The sequence below is a fragment of the Syngnathoides biaculeatus genome, chromosome 3, assembly GCF_019802595.1.
Source record: "Syngnathoides biaculeatus isolate LvHL_M chromosome 3, ASM1980259v1, whole genome shotgun sequence".
NCBI classification, from domain to species: Eukaryota; Metazoa; Chordata; class Actinopteri; order Syngnathiformes; family Syngnathidae; genus Syngnathoides; species Syngnathoides biaculeatus.
Window position 1 is genome coordinate 25,492,005 of NC_084642.1, and position 16,994 is coordinate 25,508,998.

Sequence of the window (16,994 nt, forward strand, 5' to 3'; positions counted from 1 at the left end):
GGAGATATTGGTAAAGGAAACAGGGGCGATGAAGAAGTGATGGGTAAGTACGGCATCCAGGAAAGGAACTTTTAGGGACAGATGGTGGTGGACTTTGCAAAAAGGATGGAGATGGCTGAAGTGAACACTTATTTCCAGAAGTGGGAGGAACATATAGTGACCTACAAGAGTGGAGCTAGAAGCACGCAGGTGGATTATATTTTGTGCAGACGATGTAATCTGAAGGAGGTTACTGACTGTAAAGTAGTGATAGGGGAGAGTGTAGCTCGACAGCATAGGATGGTAGTGTCTAGGATGACTCTGGTGGTGGGTCGGAAGATTAAGAAGACAAAGGTAGAGCAGAGAACCATGTGGTGGAAGCTGAGAAAGGAAGAATGTTGTGTGGCCTTTCGGAAATTAGGTGAGATAGGCTCTTGATGGACAGCAGTAGCTCCCGGAAGACTGGACAACGACAGCCAAGGTAATCAGAGAGACAGGCAGGAGAGTACTTGGTGTGTCTTCTGGTAGGAAAGGGGAGAAGGAGACTTGGTGGTGGAACCCCAAAATACAGGGAGTCATACAAGGAAAGAGATTAGCGAAGAAGAAGTGGGACACTGAGGAGAGGCGAAAGGAGAACATTGAGTTGTGATGTAGGGCAAAGGTAGAGCTGGCAAAGGCTAAACAAGAGGCATATGAAGACATGTACACCAGGTTGGACACGAAAGAAGGAGAAAAGGATCTCTACAGGTTGGCCAGACAGAGGGATAGAGATGGGAAGGATGTGCAGCAGGTAAGGGTGATTAAGGATAGAGATGGAAATATGTTGACTGGTGGCGGTAGTGTCCTAAATAGATGGAAAGAATACTTTGAGAAGTTGAGGAATGAAGAAAATGAGAGAGAAGGAAGAGTTGAAGAGGCAAGAGTGAAGGACCAGGAAGTGGAAATGATTACTAAGGGGGAAGTCAGAAAGGCACTACAGAGGATGAAAAATGGAAAGGCAGTTGGTCCTGATGACATACCGGTAGAGGTATGGAAGCAATTTGGAGAGATGGCTGTGGAGTTTTTGACCAACTTATTCAACAGAATACTAGCGGGCGAAAAGATGCCTGAAGAATGGAGGAAAGGTGTTCTAGTTCCCATTTTTAAGAACAAAGGGGATGTTCAGAGCTGTGGAAACTATAGAGGAATAAAGTTGATGAGCCACACAATGACGTTATGGGAAAGAGTAGTGGAGGCTAGACTCAGGACAGAAGTAATTATCTGCGAGCAACAGTATGGTTTCATGCCTGGAAAGAGTACCACAGATGCATTATTTGCCTTGAGGATGCTCGTGGAAAAGTACAGAGAAGGTCAGAAGGAGCTACATTGTGTGTTTGTGGATCTAGAGAAGGCCTATGACAGAGTACCAAGAGAGGAACTGTGGTACTGCATGCGTAAGTCTGGTGTGGCAGAGAAGTATGTTAAAATAGTACAGGACATGTATGATGGCAGCAGAACAATGGTGAGGTGTGCCTTAGGTGTGACAGAGGAATTTAAGGTGGAGGTGGGACTGCATCAGGGATCAGCTCTGAGCCCCTTCCTGTTTGGAGTGGTGACAAATGAGGTTAGACCAAAATCCCCTCGGAACATGATATTTGCAGTTGACATTGTGATCTCCAGTGAAAGCAGGGAACAGGTGAAGGAACGTTAGAAAGGTAGAGGCATGTACTGGAAAGGAGAGGAATGATGATTAGCCGAAGTAAAAGAATATATGTGCGTGAATGAGAAAGGTGGAGGGGGAAGAGTGACGCTACAGGGAGAAGAGATAGCGAGGGTGGACGACTTCAAATATTTAGGGTCAACAATCCAGAGCAATGGTGAGTTTGGTAAGGAAGTAAAGAAACGGGTCCAAGCAGGTTGGAACAGCTGGCGAAAGGTGTCTGGTGTGTTATGTGACAGAAGAGTCTCTGCTAGGATGAAGGGCAAAGTTTACAAAACAGTGGTGAGGTCGGCCATGATGTACGGATTAGAGACGGTGGCACTGAAGAAACAACAGGAAGCAGAACTGGAGGTGGCAGAAATGAAGATGTTGAGGTTCTCGCTCGGAGTGACCAGGTTGGATAGGATTAGAAATGAGCTCATTAGAGGGACAGCCAAAGATGGATGTTTTGGAGACAAGATTCGAGAGAGCAGACTTCGATGGTTTTGACATGTTCAGAGGCGAGAGAGTGAATATATTGGTAGAAGGGTGCTGAGGATGGAGCTCCCAGGCAAAAGAGTGAGAGGAAGACCAAAGAGAAGGTTTATGGATGTGGTGAGGGAAGACATGAGGGCAGCTGGGGTTAGAGAGGAAGATGCAGGAGACGAACTAAGATGGAAAAAGATGACACGCTGTGGTGACCCCTCACGGGACAACCCGAAAGGAAAAGAAGAAGATTGTCAGTGAGTGAGGTTTTTCCGCTTTTGCAACAACTGTGACGGGATTTCTTTCTCTGCAAATGAATATAGCAATGGGAATAATTTTCTTCCATCTCTAAATTACAATAACAGACATGTTTAGAGCTAGAAAATGCCTTTTAATTTACTTAATTTACATTTTAGCCGGTGGCAAGATAGCGCAACTGGTTGGAGTGTTGGGCTCACACTTCTGAGGACCCGGGTTGAAACCTGGCCCCATCTGTGTGGAGTTTGCATGTTCTCCCCCTGCCTATGTGGGTTTTCTCCAGCCACTCCGGTTTCCTCCCACATTCCAAAATCATGCATTCATTAGAAACTCTAAATTGCCCTTAGGTGTGATCGTGAGTGCGACTGTTGTCTGTCTCCACGTGCCTTGCGATTGGCTGGCAACCAGTTCAGGACTTACCCTGCCTCCTGCCTGAAGATAGCTGAGGTAGGCACCAGCACTCCCGTGACCCTTGTGAGGATAAGCGGCTCAGAAAATGGATGGATGCCATTTCAGCCATTGCAACATACCATGAACCTGCCTTGCAATCAAAAGAGTGATAATGACTCAGCAGAAGTTTCCATGAGTTCAGAAGAATGCTACACTCTTACGTTTGATGAAGTATTTATTAATTATTTGCCAATGTCAAATGCGTGTTTCCCATTATGACAAGCATGTTGACAAAAATAAAAAGGATAAAATCAGGAAGAGTTTCAGTTACTGTCGTGTACTTTATATATTGTAGATTCCAAATTGATACTTTGTTCATAACTTGAGTTTTTTGCCTACAATACCCAGTTTTTACTCACAATCCCTGTTCTCGAATACCTCGCACAGCAGCACATCTCTTTTTAGCTTAAAAAAGAAAGCTTGTATCAAAATTGACTACCTTTGTCAGTGTCTACCTGCAGCGATGAGGTTTTGCAAACTGTGCCACTTCTAGCTTGTAGCTTCTAAAACCTGTCCAGCCTCATTATCGAAAAAACATGTCGGCTACACACTGTGAATGGCTTTTCAAGCATTCACCTGAGCCAAGAGGCTTTCTGCTTTGTCGAGGGAGGTAGTGTCCCAGCCAGATCATATTGTTAAAATGTTACTCTGTTTGTCTTTGCTTTGAATATCCGGTACAGTGGCCGTCCAAGATGTGCATTTTAATTCCCATGTCTTTACTTGTCTCTTACGAATGTGCAGAGATGATGGAAATATGTTCTTGATTGAGATTTTGGCCAGCCGTTATTATGTGTCGCATTGTAATTTTGGCTGCTGACAGAAACTCATTATCTAAGAACAAAAAACCACATGTTCTCTATCTTTCTGGCTCCACAATGTTGGGGAATCGTGCCATAATGCAGCAAGCAGCAGTCCTAAAGCAGGTTTATCATGCTTACAGATGTAAAAATTCTGCAGTGTGGGATGGTGAAGTGGCCCTGGGATTTGCGTGCGTCAACAGGCATCCCGTACACATTTTCATAAGAAAGCATTGATACATATCCAAAACATATAAGACTTACCAACCCCTTCAACAGCCACACCCACAGAAAAAAACAAATACATAGACGTTCCTGTAATACAGCTATACTGTACCATATAAGTATGTATAAATATCAAGCATTCCTGTTTTACCAGAGATTCTGTCAAAATTCTTCAAGAAACTCATGAATATGGTATTGGTGGTCTCAGGAATCTTCTTTTCCTTTCGGCTTGTCCCGTTAAGTGTCGCCACAGCATGTCATTTTTTTCCATTCAAGCCTATCTTCTGCATCTTCCTCTCTAACACCCACTGTCCTCGTGTCCTCCCTCACAACATCCATCAACCTTTTCTTTGGTCTTCCTCTCGCTCTTTTGCCTGCCAGCTCCATCCTTAGCACTCATCTAACAATATACTCACTCTCTCGTCTCTGAGCATGTCCAAACCATCTAAGTCAGCTCTCTCTAACCTTGTCTCCAAAACATCCAACTTTGGCTGTCCCTCTAATGAACTCATTTCTAATCCTATCCAACTTGTTCACTGCATGCGAGAACCTCAAAATCTTCATTTCTGCTACCTCCAGTTCTGTTTCCTGTTGTTTCTTCAGTGCCACCGTCTCTAATCCGTACATCATGGCCGGCCTCACCACTGTTTTATAAACTTTCCCCTTCATCCTAGCAGACACTCTTCTGTCACATAACACACCAGACACCTTTCGCCAGCTGTTCCAACCTGCTTGGACCCGTTTCTTCACTTCCTGACCACACTCTCCATTGCTCTGTATTGTTGACCCCAAGTATTTGAAGTCGTCCACCCTCGCTTTCTCTTCTCCCTGGAGCTTCACTCCTCCTCTGCCCCTCACATTCGTGCACATATATTCTGTTTTACTTCAGCTAATCTTCATTCCTCTCCTTTCCAGTGCGTGCCTCCATCTTTCTAATGCTTCCTCCGCCTGCTCCCTGCTTTCACTGCAGATCACATTATCATCTGCGAACATCATAGTCCAAGAGAATTCCAGTCTCATCTGTCAGCCTATCCATTACTACCGCAAGAAGGAAGTGACTCAGCGTGGAACCCCGATGCAGTCCCACCTCTACCTTAAATTCTTCTGACTCACCAATGGCTTACCTCACCGCTGTTCTGCTTTCCTCATACATGTTCTGTACTATTCTGACATATTTCTCTGCCACACCAGACTTGCACGTGCAGTACCCTAGATCCACAAACACACAATATAGCTCCTTCTGACCTTCCCTGTACTTTTCCACGAGCATCCTCAAGGCAAATAGTGCATCTGTGGTACTCTTTCTAGGCATGAGACCATACTGTTGCTCGCAGTTACTTACTTCTGTCCTGAGTCTAGCCCCCACTACTCTTTCCCATATAACTTCATTGTGTGGCTTATCATCTTTATTCTCCTATATTTTCCACACCTCTGTACAGCAACCTTGTTCTTAAAAATGGGGACTAGCACACTTTCCCCCATTTTTCTGGCATCTTCTCTCCCGCTAGTATTTTATTGAATACGGTGGTCAAAAACTCCACAGCTGTAGTCCCAACATTTAAAGACCCTACACACAGTTGTAGGGTCTGTGCATTCCTATTCTTCTTCTGCCGACCAAGCCGCTTTCCTCCTTTTTTTGTCTTCGACCTACATTATCTGAATTTCTACCTATGCCTTGCAGATTAACAGTGTCGGGGGGCGTAGATAGCCCGGGCCACAACCTATCCATTACGGAATTTGTTTGATAAACGCACATATATGTTTGGCATGTTTGGTATGCCATGCCCTTCCTGCTGCCATCTTGTGCATTTATCCGGGCTTGGGACCGCCCTACATGTTTGGGCTGCAGAATAGTCAAAACAACCAATCAAATAAACAAATTCAGCACATAAAATACATAATTCACATATTACCTCATCTATGTTAATGTTAAAGTCATCTGGTGGTCTCAGGAATAAAAACTAAAAGCCATGTCTGTATATGGAAGGAAAATGTTATCTGCCAAACCCGAAACAGGCCACCGAAATGTCATGAATATGCCTCTTTAATATGAGTTGGCCTTTGGGGTTCTTTCATGTAGCACAGCTTCAATCTAAAAGAAATCCTAGGTGGTCTTCCAAAACATGATCAAGATATGAGTTGAATTGCACACTAGACTTAGACGAAAAAACATCAAGGAATAAACAGTATAATATATCAATGAAATATACATACATTTAGGTTTGTACTGATTATATATGCCCTAGTTTCTTTCAGTTCTTGTCAGTGCATTGTCTGTGCATCTCTCTGTTCATGTTTGTTCGTGTCAGTGCCAGCGTCTTTCTGTGCCACATTACATCCCAGTTGTGTTTTTTCAGGTTTTAGGCTTAGTTAATGATTTCTTTGTTACTTTGGTTAGTCTACTTTTTTTTCCATGTTCCCTGTTTGCTTTCTTTTGGGATGAAATATAATTTTGTTGAGACTCTTATTCTCCTGCCTTAACTTTTTTTTTTAAACTAATATTTACTTAGATAAAACTGAGGTCATTTTTTTCACACAAAGATTCTAAGAAAATATTACAAGGAAAGTTTTGAGTAGACTTCATCAGTTCATATAGAGTGGCTGTCTCCCAAGCTGAAAATCATGAATTTGTTCCTCACTGCTTGTGTAACTTTTTAAAAAAAATTCTGGTAAAATATACTCAAAATTCTCCTTGTAAAATGAATTTACAATTTCTGAGTGAAAACATTTCCCTAGGTTTTTTTCAAGTAAATTTCACTTCCTATTTTTACAGTGATAATGTGATATACAGTAGCTATCCATCCATTTTCTTAGCTGCTTATTCTCACGAGGGTCACGGGAGTGCTGGAGCCCAACCCAGCCATCATCGGGCACGAGGCAGGGTAAACCTTAAAATGGTTACTAGCCAATCGCAAGCTACTGAGAGACAGACAACAGTCGCACTCACAATCACACCTTTAGAGCCTCCGATGAATACATGTTTTTGGGATGTGGGAGGAAACCGGAGTTCCCTTAGAAAACCCACACAGGCACGGGGAGAACATGCTCCAAACAACAAACTCACACAGGCGGGGCCAGGACTCGAACCCCAGTCCTCAGAACAGTTAGGCCAACGTGCTAACCATTTGCCCCATGGCTATGGTTATGGATTCATCATCTATCTATGTCACCTGTCATGGGCTTAGGCAGGCAGCATAAGCATGCATAGTAACTTGGACAATGATGTACAGAGCAGGGGACATTTTATTGATTTTTATTCAAAAATTATAATCCGTAGGGGTTTTTGGTTTCAGGTGATTCCCTGTGTGTGTCCACCTATACACACATGCACTGAATGTCCTTCCTTTGCCTGTGCTGGTTTTCTGCAGGTATTCTACTTTTCCTTCCAATTCTGATCGGTTGATTGAAGACTCTAAATTGCCTCTAGAGCTACATGATTGCGAACAAATGTTTGTCTATATTTTCTTTCCAATTGGATGGAGACCATTTCAGGGTCTTGCTCGCCTCTCGCCCAGAGTCAGCAGCATGGTGGAGCAACTGGCTAGAGCATTGGCCTCACAGTTCTGAGGGTCGGGGTTTGAATCTTGGTCCCACCTGTGTGGAGTTTCCATGTTCTCCCCGTGCCTGTATGGATTTTTTCCGGGCACTCCGGTTTCCTACCACATCCCCGAAACCTGCATTAATTGGGGACTCTAAAATGCCCTTAGTTGTGATGGTAAGTGCCACCTTTGTCTGTCTCTATGTGCCCTGTGATTGGCTGACAACCAGGTCAGAGTGTATCCCGCCTCCTGCCCGTTTATTGCTGGGATAGGCTCTTGGACTCCCACGACCCTCGTTTGGTCGCTTGGAAAATGAATGAATGAATAATTGAGGACTAGGTGTGATTGTGTGACTGTTGTTTGTCTCTATGTGCCAGGTGATTGGTTAGCATCCAGTTGATGGTGTAAATGGCCTCCTGCCTGATAATAGTCGGGGGTGAACTTCAGGACTCCTGCGACCATTGTGATGATAAGCAGCCCAGAAAATGGATGGATATATATTTGCATTTATTTTCCCTTTGCCTTTCCCCAGGCCCTTGACAGAGCATGTCTGTTCCTGTACAGTTTTTGTCCAGTAGCGCATGCTATTTTTGACCACAACAAACCCATTCTGCAGGCTTTCTCGCCTCCCATTGCTCTGTAGATAAAAAACACAACAGTCACTGAAATTGAAGGATTTCATCCCTCATGTGAAAGCCTTAGGCTGACGGACCCTATTCACAACAAAGAGGATCAAACCCCAATGAGTGTGGTGCACTGCAGTCCTTCAGTGTATTGAAGGGAAAAGATGAATGTCCCTGGAATCATGTTGTTTAGCTAAATTGAGCAGCTTAGGCAGACAATTCTAAATGCCATTCTTTACCTTGTGTGACTGAGTTTGCACAGTTTTATCGCGTGACAGTAATTATCTTATCACAATAATTATCTTAATAATATTATAATTTATTTGTAAATAATGGTTTCAAAATATTCCAACTGACACCAAGGGCTCTATTTTCATGACCAGAGCAAGTCCAGTGATTTGCCAGTCGTAACTCTGGAAGGAAACAGGTTCAACTAGGTTGTCATAATTTTGGAGAGGAATGCAGCCAGCATATTCAAAAAGGGTCTGTCTTACGCCTTGGGCGCGTGAAAACAACCGACTTTATTCACCTGCAATAAAAGCAGCTGCTTTCATTCATTCCCTCTTAGTGAGCTGCCATGATGAGCCATGCATGACTGGTGGACTGAGATTTGACTGCCACGGATAAAGACAATGTGATCAACAGTAACAGTATGACCTGCTGATACATGTGGACTACTTAAGCATGTCCACAGACCTCATGAATCTCATAATTGTTCGTGCAACTGCACACTCCTTCCCTGTAGCTGTGTGCTGGCAAGTGGGTGGGGGGGGGGGGTTAAAAAAATAGGCTAACAATGATGATATTAATGTTAATGTGTTCAATAAATTGCATGTGCCCTGTGATTGGCTGGCAACCATGCACCGCCACTTGTATCCACACCACATTTAAAATTTTACGTCTTCCATCCTCTCCAATCAGAGTGTGTTATTTCATGCCCTTTAAAATGTGATGTCAATACTGTATATGCAAGAGAGGACTCAGCGAGCCACGCGTGACTGAACCATTAAACATCAGAGGTCTACCCTAATAAAATTCAAAATGAGTTGGTCAAAAACCGTTGGTGACGATGACATGTCCATGGACCTCTTTCATTACAAACATCATTACATCGTTCTGTTATCATTTATTCAATGTTCTGTCACACACACAGTTGCGCAACATGCACACACAAACACACCACACACTGTGTATCATTATTGACTCTGGGCTCATGAAGTCTCGTGTAAGGTCATCCGTAACCGAAACAACCACATTTCTGTCATGTCAGAAATCAATCCATTGCATGACCGTTAAAGACCCGGTCTTATGTACACTGCACAAAAGATAGCCCCAACAAAACGTCAGATTGACCCAGATTCCAAAACAAGATGTTCAACTCTGTATCATGCCAGAAGATGGCTTAATTACAGAGTATATTTTCAGCTTTACAAAAACTGTTCTTTCAGATTGGGTAGAAATGTCATTCCCAACACGTTTGAAACTCTTAAATCACTTGGTGTAAATCACAATGCACTTGCCAACATGAAGTAACCTTTTTTGTTTCTACTGGGCCGGGGGCAAGTCACATCATGTCTTTGAATGAAATTTCTTCATGAATCTGAATTCTCCTGTGCATGAACAATCAAAGACTCAGTGCATCAAAACTCCAACCAGAAAAATTTGTGTCAGTGAAAGATATGACAGATTTTCATCATTCATTAACTCAGACACACTTTCCACAGAGAGTGGCAGTAGAAAAAGGTAATTAATTTCCTCAAGGACAATTATTCTTGTGCTTTGAGTTGTGATGATAGAACGTCCTAGAAGAGGCACACAGTGTTCAGCTATTGTGAAAGACCTACTTCATGGAAGAAATGCAAACTTCACAATTCTATTTGTTTATGAGAAAAATAAAATAAGAAAATAATAATAATACATTTTGTTCCTTTTTGACCATTTTATGAATTATTGTATTGCAGTCTTGCAAGTAAAACCTTGGCAACTATTGGCAATTCCTATAAAATGCTTTAAGACAAGACCACATTACATTAAGAGACCATCTTTTGCAATTTGGGGAGCAGTAAAGAAAAAAAAGCTATTGCAAAACTCAACATTTCGTTGTTAATGTGATGCTGGGCTTGTAGCCATGAATGTTCTACGGATCAGTAACTGTTGCTCTCGCATCTTCATGAGTCTGTTTCTAGAATTTGACTTTGTAGCCACCCATTAGACTTCATGGCAACAAAAATGCACCTTATTTGGATTGTTACTTTGCTTTCATAGTTTAATAACATGTATCAGATGGTAAAAGAAGAAAGTAATATACTACAATGCAGCCATTCCCTCCTGTTTTTTACGTTAATTAAATTCTTGATCAGAGAACCTACTATTTTCTGCTTTGTGCTGTTGTTGGGACACACCCTCACATCCTGCTGAAGTAGTAAAGTAGGAAACAGAGTGTTGCGGAGCAGCGGGTTGTTCGAGAAAGTTATGTGTGCTGCCTAAAGAAACCAATGGCTTCCTCTTTTCATTTTGTACAGTACGTTTGTGAATTGTCCCGTTGGATGTAACAACCAGTGATCCCTCACTCATTGAATCACATTGCAAAATACCACAAACTGAATAGCTGTATGTTATACTTTCAATTTGCATAGGATTATTTTTTTTTGCACGCAACACAGAATACCTGCGAAGAGACTGCATCAGCTGTGCACAACTGCGCACGCGCACAGTTTAGAGGGAACATTGGCTGATGTTTGGGTTTTTTTGTTTTTTGCCACGCCGTCCCGAGATCGACCAAGACATATTGAGCACCCCAAGGCTAGATAATTGTGGTGGGACTGACAATGTGAATTATAGAGCTGTATGGAACAAGAACATAGGTGGGGGGGATACTTAAGCATTTCACATATATGTGAGTTATTTGTTCCAAGAAGGGAGTAGTCCCAAACCCAGTGAAAGAATTCCAGGAGTGTGTGCCTATAAACACTTGCAAGTGACTTCATTCCATTAAGCATGCAAAAAGACTGACAGAAATGTCCTGTAATTGCTGTGCCAGAAATGCAGAAGCTAAGGACCCCACCCAATCAATCGAGGGATCCACCCAAGAACAACTCTGTGGACAGGACACATCCCAAGTCGACGGACCCAGGGTGGTCTTCGAGATGCCCCAACAACCCAGTGATGGCCACAGGGACCCAATGCCACATCACCAGCCACCCCCTTTCACCACTCCCCACCCCCAACCCCCAGCAGAGCAGGAAGCTCCTCACAACCCACAGTGCCTGCGTTACCAGTGGCAGAACAATTTAACAGACAGAAATGATCTTGCAACAAACTTGGAATCTGGCACCAATATCCACTCATCCTTTATTTACAGGTCCAGATGGTATGTTTGGACGACACTGAACGACTTCTAATATAACAGATGCTGAATTGTAATACGCCTGTGTTTGGCTGGCTTGCTGTGCACCATTAATGTCTAAAAGCCCATTATCCAAGGCAAATATGTGCCCCCCTTCATTGCTGCTACAAGGGAACATTAAGTGATTTCTTTGGGGAACTGAGAAAACCCTTTTGTTCAATTCCGTTTTCTGCATAAGTGGAATACAGTGAGCCTCTTTCCCACAATTTTCAGCCAAGATTGTCACTGCTCTCAAATAAAACAAAAAACAATTGCTCTTTGTAAAAAGGGAGTGGTTGTCGCTACTTTAATTTTAAAGATGCTCAAATGGGCTGCCAGTCCATGATTGATGGGCCCTGTGAAAATGGCTTAAGATGCCCCCAGATCCTATGAAAGGGGCTTTTAATTATGTGAACTTGACATTGATGTTGTCAGTTCTTTTGTCATATGCAATAGCTACTGTGTGTGAGGAGAATGCCATTCGCCACAAGTAGCAATGCACAGCACACAATTCAATCTACTGAAAATGCATTAGAGTCAGCTCACTGACTCATCAACGTGTTCACGCTCATTTATTGTGTGAAATGAAATCACTCATGATTGATGAGCAAATGCAGTGCCCCGTCAATGAAGACGATGTCACATATGTCACTTCAATGTGCAGTGTTGGGGAGTGATTAATTACATTTAATTATATTACGTAATTGAATTTTAAAAACGGATATAATTTTAATCCAGTAATTTACTGGGTAAAAATCAATTTATCCATCCATTTCCTAGCCGCTTATCCTCACAAGGCTAGCAGGAGTGCTGGAGCCTATACCAGCCATCAACATGCAGGAGGTGGGGTACACCCTGGACTGGTTGCCAGCCAATCGCAGGGCACATAGAGACAAACAGCCGTACTCACAATCCCACCTGCAATTTAGTTTCCAATTAATCTTGCAGGTTTTTGGGATGTGGGAGGAAACCGGAGTGCCCGGTGGAAACCAATGCAGCCACGGGGAGAACATCCAAACCCCACACAGGCAGGGCTGGGATTGAACCAGGGTCCTCAGAACTGTGAGGCCAACGCTTTTACAGCCGCATCACCGACTGGCCTGTGTAAAATGTGTAATTAATTTACAGTTGCTTTCAGAACTTTCCATGACTACAATTTCAGCTCCATTTAAAAAAGCAAAAAGCTCATATTTGGTCCGCCTTCTCAAGTCAGTGCTTGTGATTGGCTATCTATGGTCATGTGCCATTAAGCTGTGGTCTCAAACATAACAGTTTTCATTTCGTCTATTACTTTAACTGTGATCTTGAAAAGTTTAGATTAATAGTTAAATATTTGAACATATAAAAGGACAGAAATATTGAACAGTTTCATCTTTATTATTTTGGACTTTTTTTATGAAACAATCACTTAAATTATTTGATTTGTCATTCGAAGCAATATTGTCTAAATTGTGCAAATTTGTCATTTGACCAACATGATTTCATATTTTCCACGTGGTAAACATGTGTATTAAGCAATGTATTTGAATTCACCTGTTTGGTTATCAGTTTATTATGTGTGTGAAAAATAAATATCTGGTTAATTCCAAAATGATGATTTATGGTTTTAGTCAATTAGTTAATGTTTTTTTTTACTTTAGAGGAAACATCCAAGGGTTGATGTGTTCATACAAAATTGAGAAAGTAATCCAAATGTAATCACATGTGATAAGTTACAGTGTACTAATTTCAGAAACTATGAATAAATGAATGAATACCATTTATTGCCTTCACACGAAACTGTCCAATAAAATTGGAGAGCCTCTCCTGTGTCAGTGCTTACATAAAAGCAAGGTAAAAAAAAATGGTAAAAAAAATAAGAATAAAAATACATGTAAAATGTAATCCAAAAAAATGCATACAAATCTTATTGTCCTCCTGTGAAGAATGGAGAGGACAGAGTATATACCGTAGGCCATCCAAATATCCATTCATCCAATTTGCTAGCTGCTTATCCTCACGAGGGTTGTGGGAGTGCTGGAGCCTATCCCAGCTGTCAACGGACAAAATATAATGTTTAAAAAACACGCCACCATGTTGTGGTTCATGGTGCAGTAGGATTCTGTTTACATTCACCCTTAGACATCACAACATGGACAAAACATGAAGATTTTTCATATGTTGCTCTTTTTGGACCCGACTCACAACCGGCCACCTTACAGTTCACCATCAATTAATGTGACTGGGTCTGCGACTCACTATGTCTAGATTGTTTGAATCCATCAATTTTCAATGAAACAATGAAATTTCTTTTTAATTGAAAAACATTGCAATTATTTTCAGGCTATTCCATTTAATCCCATAAAAATAATAATATGATAACAAAAAGGTCACCTTTTATTAGTCATTATAATTATTTCCAGTAATTATGGAAATAATGAATCCCATGAATCCCTTGTGCTGTTGTTCTTTTTGCAAATTGATTTGTCATCCTCAGAATGACTTGGACAGTACAGTATAATATATTCTGTAGCAAATATAATTGCTGCAAAGTCCATTCCTTATATAATTAGGCTGTGATCATTGAGTCATTTCTTTTGAAAAAAAAAAAGAAAAACATATTTTGCTTCAATATCACTTTTGTCTGCCAAGGAAAAATGGTCAGATGAAAAAAAAGTGACATCAGATTAAAAAAATGATTTCTGCACATGACAGATCTTAACAATACTGTTGTATAATATTCAAACAACCTACAAATACATCAGCACATCAAAAAAGAGATAATCCTTGCATGATTTTTTTAAGAGGCTCATGTAAAGAGCAAGCTGTTGTTTCTGAGTTACGTTGGGACTAAGGACTTTCCATATTTGTTTGTCTTTTTGTCATCACATCTTTATAACAATTTCAGATTCAGGCCATTTACCAGCTCATATCACAGTGTAATTGAAATGGGTGTATTACGAATTTCTAGATGTATCACATCTCGTCAGTATACACGCCCATTTCATCTTTCAAGGTCAATAGATCTCAGTCATATAATCATGTAGCTAGATCTGAGTTTTTCCCATTGATGAGTTGGCCAGCTGCAGTTTGCAACACTGCAGTATTTATGAGGGCTCTGGCCAAAAAATTACATAAAGGTAAATAGTTGCACAATAGAACGGTTATTGATGATTTACGAGTAATATGTAATACTGAAATGTAGTCAAAATTGTGGATCTGTTTTCCCATAATCTATTTCTTCTGTGGGCATTTTTAATGTGAGAGCCTGTCTCTATGCCAACCATTCCACAATTATCTTCTAGTTTAGTTATATCAAAGTAACTTCTGTCAAAGAAAGATTGGTACAGTATGTTGATGGACAATACATTTTCCATCCCCACACACCACCAGTCACAAATTTCAGTCACTGTTTCTCAAATGAAATGTTAATGCGACAACTTTATTGATTTTACATTGGATCACATATGTTACATGTTTCTTGCACAGGATTGTTTTCCTGTTGTGAGTAACTACCATGACCAAGGTAAATACATAATGTCAAATGCCATATCATTAAATTCAGTATGTCAGCAGATTTTCCTCATGACTGATCTGCAATTGGTTTCAGGGGACAACATCCTGTCACTGCTGAAAGCTGTGCCGGCATGATTTATTTGCGAGGGAAACTTTTGGAATCCATCAGGATTCTTTTGTTGTTGACTTGCTGTTCAAAAAGAAAAGGCTGCAGAATCTCACATGAATAATGAAACTGGGAAAACCGTAGTTTTCTAGTTGAAATCAGAGCTGCATACTTTCATGATCTTGGAATTTTAATTTTGGAAAGTAAATTATAAAAAAGAATCCATCCAAGTATTCAGACATATTTTAAGGAATTCAGATATCCTCTTGCTATGTCTGTGATTTTTGTTCCTCTATTTTATCATCTGGAAAGCTTTTTAAAGGCTTGTACAGAGCCAATTTTACATGTTCGGTACACATGAGACTGCTTGTCCTTGATTTAGGTCCAACTGGAAAAAGCCCCACAGGCTATTAATATTTAAACAAAGGTAGGTGTAATGACACATCAATTGTGCTGCAAGAAAAAAAAAGAGCAACTAGGGATTGGTCCCCACCTCTTTAGGGTGGATACGGTTCAAATAAGGGAAGAGCGTTTTGGCTTAACAACTTACTAAAATAATGATGCATTGAAAAACAAATCAGATAGATTCAGCAGGAGTTGTATATAAACTGCAAGTGCTACTAATTGGTAAGTGATGGGAGAATTTAGAGGTTAGATGCAAACACCCATCAAATTTCTATGCTTCTTAAGAGCAGCGGGTAATTGGAGCTGATCTCAGCTGACGTTGGGCGAGAGATGGGCTAAACTCTCAAGTGACTGCCTGTCAATTGCAGGGCACATAACAGCTATTCATACAGACCGATGAACATTTTGTTTTCGTTTGGGAATGTGTGAGGTAGGTGAGTTACACAAAGAAATTCCACTTTTGCACAATATGCAAACATCACACAGAGATGTTCCAATGAAGGTTTGAAATATATACAATTATGTTGGAAATTTTTCTAGAGAAAACAATTACTGCACTTCAGTAAAATTATATACAACACTAACAAAAAAGAAGGGATGCATTACTAGAACAAAAAGAATTGCTGTACATTGGTGGGATTTCTTTTTGCAATCGTCTACTGTAGAGCTAACAAGGCAGTAAGTAGTACTCACAGGGCCCCCAATGTTTTCATAGCAAGATCGACATGTGAAATGTTGATTCATGTGGCACATGCTTGTTTACAAAGAAGGTAGGAGGAATATCTGACACGGAGACATTAATTACGGGCGCACGCTTGTGCATTGACGAACGTGAGATCCTATTTACTCGGATTTAGAAAGACTCATCAGATGATACTTCTCTGAATGTTCTGCGTTGGCGTATTGATGCTCGAGCTTGCCCCCACATAGGCGATGCAAGCAAATCCAGCCTGGTAAAAATTCTAACTGTGGTTTTTCCTCAATTAATTACATGGGTAAAGTTAATGCAAAGGTTACTGTTTGAAAAAGCTGGTCGGTAGAGATCAATCAAGGCTTTGACACTACAAGAACACTGAAATTCTTGAAAGGTCTTAATTTTTATTGCTTAATCTGAACCTTGTTTCTTGAATCAAAACATATATAGCATTTGAATATGGAATTAGCCAGATGAATAAGTGTAGCTGTTCAAAAGAATGTATTTACTTTACCATTGCATGTATGTCAGAGCAGATTGATAAAGATTTAGAAAATTGTAGCACCTGCTTTTCTGAATAGGAAATATATTTTTGGCGGTTAAATGCTCTGCGTCATTAGCTTCTGAATCCTCAGAACAGCCAATGAGAGTGAAAAGGAGAGAAGGAAGACAGCTATTATTACCTGTAATATTTAGGTACGCTCTGAACTGCAGATTTTTAGAAGAAGATAAAAAGGGGAAGAATTGCACCTTATCAGGATGATGTTGTGTACGTGTCTCTGTTTCTAAAAAGTTAAACCTTGACAAAATGGAGTTATATTACTAAAGACCCGTTGTTTTCTTATTTGTTTTCTTATTTAAACGTGGACTTCAT

General features: G+C 40.9%; 1 protein-coding gene across 1 annotated transcript in view; it reads left to right on the forward strand.

Annotated features, from left to right (window-relative positions):
- Positions 1-16,994, forward strand: part of LOC133498322 (glypican-6-like) — a 141,863-nt gene that overhangs the window by 65,124 nt on the left and 59,745 nt on the right.